This window comes from Myotis brandtii, unplaced genomic scaffold (genome assembly GCF_000412655.1).
Source record: "Myotis brandtii unplaced genomic scaffold, ASM41265v1 scaffold132, whole genome shotgun sequence".
Taxonomy (NCBI): Eukaryota; Metazoa; Chordata; class Mammalia; order Chiroptera; family Vespertilionidae; genus Myotis; species Myotis brandtii.
Genome location: NW_005354673.1, coordinates 3,854,649 through 3,860,648, shown reverse-complemented (window position 1 = coordinate 3,860,648; position 6,000 = coordinate 3,854,649). Strand labels below are relative to the sequence as shown.

The 6,000-nt window shown below is 46.0% G+C and overlaps 1 protein-coding gene across 26 annotated transcripts in view; it reads left to right on the top strand.

The window, feature by feature from the left end:
- Positions 1-6,000, top strand: part of NRXN3 (neurexin 3) — a 1,562,383-nt gene that overhangs the window by 58,322 nt on the left and 1,498,061 nt on the right. The window lies entirely within an intron of this gene.

Genomic DNA, 6,000 nt, shown 5'->3' with positions numbered 1-6,000 from the left:
TGGGACCAGCCAGGCACAAATGAGCTCACGAGAGAGGAATGGGGACCAGCCAGGCACAAATGAGCTCACGAGAGAGGAATGGGTGCAGCCCGGAGAGGGACAATCTGTACACCCTACAGTCCCTGTGGTCCCAGGTGCCAACAGCTGTGCCTGTGCCTGCGGCCTGGGAGACAAGCCACCTGCCCAGTGGTTCCGGGTGCCTGCAGCTGCAGCCCAGGCGAAGCTGCCTGCCCACAGTCCCCTGCTGCTGTGGCTGGCCCGGGCAAAGCTGTCCCAGGTCCTGGGTGCCTGTGGCCAGTCAGAGGGAGGGAAGCCCAGGTCCTGGGTGCCTGCAACCGGCCAAAGGAGGGAATTCTGGGTCCCAGGTGGGGGGCAAGGCAGAGGCGGTTAGGGGCAATCAGGCCAGCAGGGGAGCAGTTAGGGACGATCAGGCAGCCAAGCAGAGGTGGTTAGGGGTGATCAGGCAGGCAGAGGTGATTAGGGGCAGTCAAGCAGGCAGAGGGGTTAGGGGCGATCAGGCAGGCAGGCAGGTGAGCGGTTAGGAGGCAGTGGTCCTGGATTGCGAGAGGCAGTCGGACATCCTTCGAGGGATCCTGGATTGGAGAGGGTGAAGGCAGGGCTGAGGGACCCTCCCCCCGCCCCTTCCCGGATTGGAGAGGGTGCAGGCAGGGCTGAGGGACCTTCCCCCTACCCCGTGCACAAATTCCATGCACTGGGCCTCTAGTAGAGAGAATAAGTGCCTTGCTAAAGGTCACACAGTCAGCATGTGCTGGGGTCTGGACTTTGAACCCAGGAAGTCTGGCTCCAGAGCCCATGCCTTTAACCTCTACAAAATGGGCACTTATCTTAATACCAGTGTTCTATTTGAACCCTAAAAACTGACCCATACTTGGCAGACTCTGCCTTTCCCCTTTGGTCTACCTCATATTATTTAGGCTCATGTCTTTCTTCTCTACTAGCATGTAAGTGCCTTGCAAGGTTTGAGCTATTTCTTTTTAATTTAGTATCTACACCATGAGTGCTCCATGGTTTCAAAAAAAAGTCAACAAAAAGAGTTCCTTTCAATTTGCTATCCTCCAGCTTACTTATGATTCTCTCAAAGAATAAAAATCTAATGACCAAATTGATAGAAGGAGGGGTGGTCTTCTTAGGTATGAAAAAATTGTGAAAAAACTAGGGGGGGAGGGCATGGAGTAAACTGGGAAGAGAGGACAGTGAGCTCCCTGTTGCAAAACCTGTGTTTCCTAGGTAGGATATTGGCTTTGACTTGAAGTATAACATACACATAGAAAAGTATCTACACCATGAGTGCTCCATGGTTTCACAAGTGTGCAGCTCAACCAATGCATCTTCACAAACTGAGCACAGTGTGCAGCATCACCCAGATCTAGAAACAGAACTCCTTTACCCCCTTTGCTTCCTCTAGTCCTTAGCTCCCCCAAGGGTAACCACTGTTCTGACATTTAACAGCATAGAACAATTTTGTCCCTTTCTGTACTTTATATAAATGGAACACATACAGTATGTATTCTTGTGTGAGATTCATCCCCAGTCTAGAGATGAAGACCAATTATTCTCAATGCTCTGCAGCATTTTGCATAAATAGATGACAATTTATTTATCTATTCTACTGCAGATGGACACTGGATTACTTTCTAGGATTTGGCTATTATGAATAGCATTGTTATAAACATTCTTGTGCATGTCTTTGGTTAGACATATGTAAGCATTGCTGTTGGTATGTACCTAGGAAAGGACTTGTGGAGTCAAGGGGTAAAAATGTTCAGCTTTAGTAGCTACTGCCATGCATTTCCCCCAAAGTAGTACCTCTATACATTTTAAAATTTAATAAAGATCAAAACTACCCTATAAGTATTATAATTTGGATGAACAAACAAAGGCCCAGAGGGTTGCCTAAGGCTAAATAGGTGTAGGAATGAGTCTGGATTCAAATCCAGTACCACCTGATATCAAAGCTCATGCTTTTCATCACTACTCTGAACTGCTTTTATATCTTGGAGAGAATTCATGCCTTCACTTTCCTCACTGTCTGCAGTAGAACTTTTGCTGTTGCATTAAGGTAGAGAAGACTGAATGTGTGAGGCTGCCCTATTTGGTGTAGTATCAGGAGAACCATAGTTTAGTTAGTGTAATAAATCTTTGAGGCTGCTATGCAAGAACAACTTTGCATCCCCCTCCAAAGCACTTAGGGATAGAGAATGCCCACATCCTATGCTTTTGCCAAAAGACACAAACAAGTGGGTGTATAGAGAATTGGTGGTGCAGGTGAGACATCTGACAGGTGTTTCAGGTCGCAAGAAGTTCTGCTAGGTATGGGTGGTCATATGAGATGAAAACTTTTGTTGTTGTGTCAGTGACAATGTTTTTGAAGTTATAGTATTAGGAGCGTATCAGTCAGGACTCTTGGTCACAACTCAACTCAAACTTACTTAAGCAAAAAAAATATTTTTTGTTCATGTAATGAAAGTCCCAGGATCCATTGGGCTTCAGGCCTTGCATCTAGTTAGTATTAGGAGCGTATCAGTCAGGACTCTTGGTCACAACTCAACTCAAACTTACTTAAGCAAAAAAAAAATATTTTTTGTTCATGTAATGAAAGTCCCAGGATCCATTGGGCTTCAGGCCTGCCTGCATCTAGGTGCTAAAATGTCACTAGAACTCTGTATCTATCTCTTGGCTCTGCTTTCTTCTTTGACTTCATTCTTAGACAAGATCATCCTGAATAATAATAATGGTATCCGTCAGCAACTCTGGACTTCATTCTAATAGTTTGACAACATGGTAAGCAGAGGGGCCTTTTCCCAATAATTCCAGCAGTAGTCCCAGAGTTAACTCTAATTTGACTCAGTTTGGGTGACAGGCCCATCCCTAACCTAGTCACTATGGCAGCAGATTGGAATGTGCTAATTGGCTAAACTGGGTTGTAGGGTCTGGGGTTAAGATGAACCCCAACTGAATGACCTGGATTGAGATTTCTGGTGCAAATCATTTTACTTTCAAAGTGAAGCAGGGATGTAGTGAAAGGGGGGCAAGTAAAACCAACGAAGAGCCATTATGCAGATTTTCTGGCCCTGGGACACTACTAAAAAGTGCCAGAGGGAAAGCTGGCAAGTCCAGTCTGGGTCCTGTGGCATACCAGCAAGGGCTAGGCATGAGAAGAGTGGTCATCTGCCTTCAACATCTATCCTGGTTCTAGGCACAGGCCTGACTTTCTCCTGGGTCTGTCTCAATGGAGCAGAGGAACTGGAGAGAGGGGACCATGCCTTGGTAAATAGCCCACGTGTCAGTCCTGTGAGGGTTGCCCTGCCTCCTAAGCAGCCGGATAGTGAGACATTAGCAAAGATGTTAACCCCACATAAAAAGCATGCCGTTCAATAATTATGTAAATTAGCTGGCAATTAGATAATGTCACTCACGTTTCCTCTCCTGCTAGATTTCCACACAACAAATAACTGCTTTTGAGCTTCTGCAGCAGCTTGGATAGTCCATGCAGGCTCTGGGGCAAATCAGCTACACGCGTGGCTACCTGGGCCATCCTATGGCTCAAGAGAAGGTGGCAGCTGGATGACTAGGTGGGGAGGGCTTCTGCCTCCCATTTTCCCATTTCTTGAGCTTTGGTATAGTCCATTAAAGGGCTAAGGAAGGCCAAAGGATAAAGGAGCCATTGGCTTGAGACCTGTGATACTTAATGTAAGGGGATCTTTAGCTTTTGGCCACTTTGGCAATTTCCCAGTGGCCACTGGAATGTTTCCAATCCAAGAAATAAATGGAAGGGCTGGAGGAGAGAATGTGGGCAGCCCCAAGGCTGTGAAGACCGGATAAACCCAATTCTGATGTCACCAGTCTTGAAATCAGATTCTTCCTGGCCCCTGTAGGAAAGAAAGCTTGGTTTTTCTTAGTCAGACTTTCTGATCCCCCACAATGCAGGCAGGGGAATGTTGGTACCTCCAATGCTGGGCTTGAGGGAAGGACAGATAATCAGACGAGAGAGGGTCAGTAGGCAGGACAGTGTGGCCACTCCAGAGCAGGCTGGGTAAATTCCCATGATCCTCTGCACAGGAGAGTGTTCCTGGGCAGCTTAGTTAATTCTTGGGTTTCCCCAGATCACTAGGCTTGTGCTGCATTGCCCTTTGGGGCCATCTGAAGTTGGCATCCAGAGAAGTGTGGGGGCTCAGGATTGCTGTCATGGAGCAGAAGTCAATTGATTCCCAGGAATTCTCTTCAGCTTTTCTTTTCATGCTTTATTCTTTGTACACATGCTCCCTGAGCTTCCACTCCATGCCCAGGTCCTGTGGCAGGCACCATGGTGAAGTAGACCTGCCTCAGGGAGCTCCCCATCAAGCTTCCTGAGCCTGGGCTCTTCATTGCTGTGCTTCATGTCTCTAGTCTACATTTGCCTCCACTACTTTTTGATGACCTTGAGGGTGGGAATGGTTTCTTATTCTGCTTTGATATAGCAGTGGCTGGAAGGAATCAGAGCTCAATAAACAGACTGAATTGAGCAAGTCATTTAATTTATAGACAAATAATGACTCTCAGAGGCCCAGGGGTGAGTTGATCTCAAGAAGTTTCTGGGGACTGTTCATTTAGAGGGTCTTCCATGTCCCTGCTCATCTATAATACTGGGCCCTCCATCTGAATGTCCTTGCCTCCCCCTAAGGATGCCTGTCAGCCAGTGGACTCCTTGGTCTAAATGGGCAAGGGATACCAGGATAGTGTCACTGTGAAAGCACTTACCAAGCTTCTTGGTTTCACACACAATGGGCTTCATGATGTATGACATGATTTTTACATGCTCAGCTCATCAATAATTTCAGGCTTGGGGTACCCCTTTTGAGAGACATATATTTTATGATCAAACCTGCCTTGCTTCCCCCACCTCTAAATAAAATGTATGTCTGGAAAGAGGAGGAAGGGGAGCAGCTGTCCTCTGAGCACATTTTCCAAGAGTGAACCCTTTTCAATAATTTTATTTGAGGAAATACATAGATGTGGCAGTTATTGAGCCCAGAAGGTGCCCTCTTTTCAGGACAAGGGTTTCTTCTCTCCCCTAGGATGTTGCCTTTTGCCTTGGTTGCCATCCCTCCCATCAATGAGCACATTCTAAGAGATTGGGCCATGTGTCATCTCCTGTTAGTCACCTCTGGCTTCATGTCTTTCACTCACTCCATTCCAACAGCACCAGCCTCCAATATACCAGCCTGTTCTTGTTTTAAGACCTTTGCATGGACTACTACTTCTGGAACATTCTTCTATGATATTTACATGACTAGTTCCCTCACCCTCTTTCAAGGCTTTTCTTAAATCAAACCTTCCCAAAGACTCTGATTTGTGGTGTTTGCCTATTTTCATATGTGAATGCTCCTAGCACAGTTGACTTGATGCTACCAAAGTGACATTGACTAGCTCAAAAATTTCTGAAATTTTAACAGTTGATTCTCACCTGCCTGCATGAGTGGCACTCCATATCACTGTGTCCATATTCAAGTTAAGCATCTGTTGCACCATTGGAGGTGCCCATTTCACACTTGGGAACACAATGTGTGGACAAGACCTTTTATAGAACAAATGTTTTTCTTAATGGGCTCAGTCAGCCTTTTGTTGATTGGGTTTGTTTGTTCGGTGGAAATAAGTGTGTGTTCCTGGTTAAAGAACAGCATTTTCCTCTTCATAGTGGGGTAATGACTAGCTTTGCTAATATGGTAGTCATTAAAATAGTGAACAGTACTGGTCTGACAGAGACCATGGTGAATTATCAAATATGTCAGTTAAGCAGCAACTTGCACAGCTCTTGGAAATTACACTCATTGCTCTCATGTGAACAGAGGCATCTCCACTCAGCTAGATCGGCCAGAGTCTGCCTTCAGGAACCGGATCACATTCCTGACTGGATGCTGGTGCATTTCCAACCAGTATATAACACACATGACATGCTCTAGGTCTGTAACATTCCTTAACTATTCATTTGTTGTCCATTCT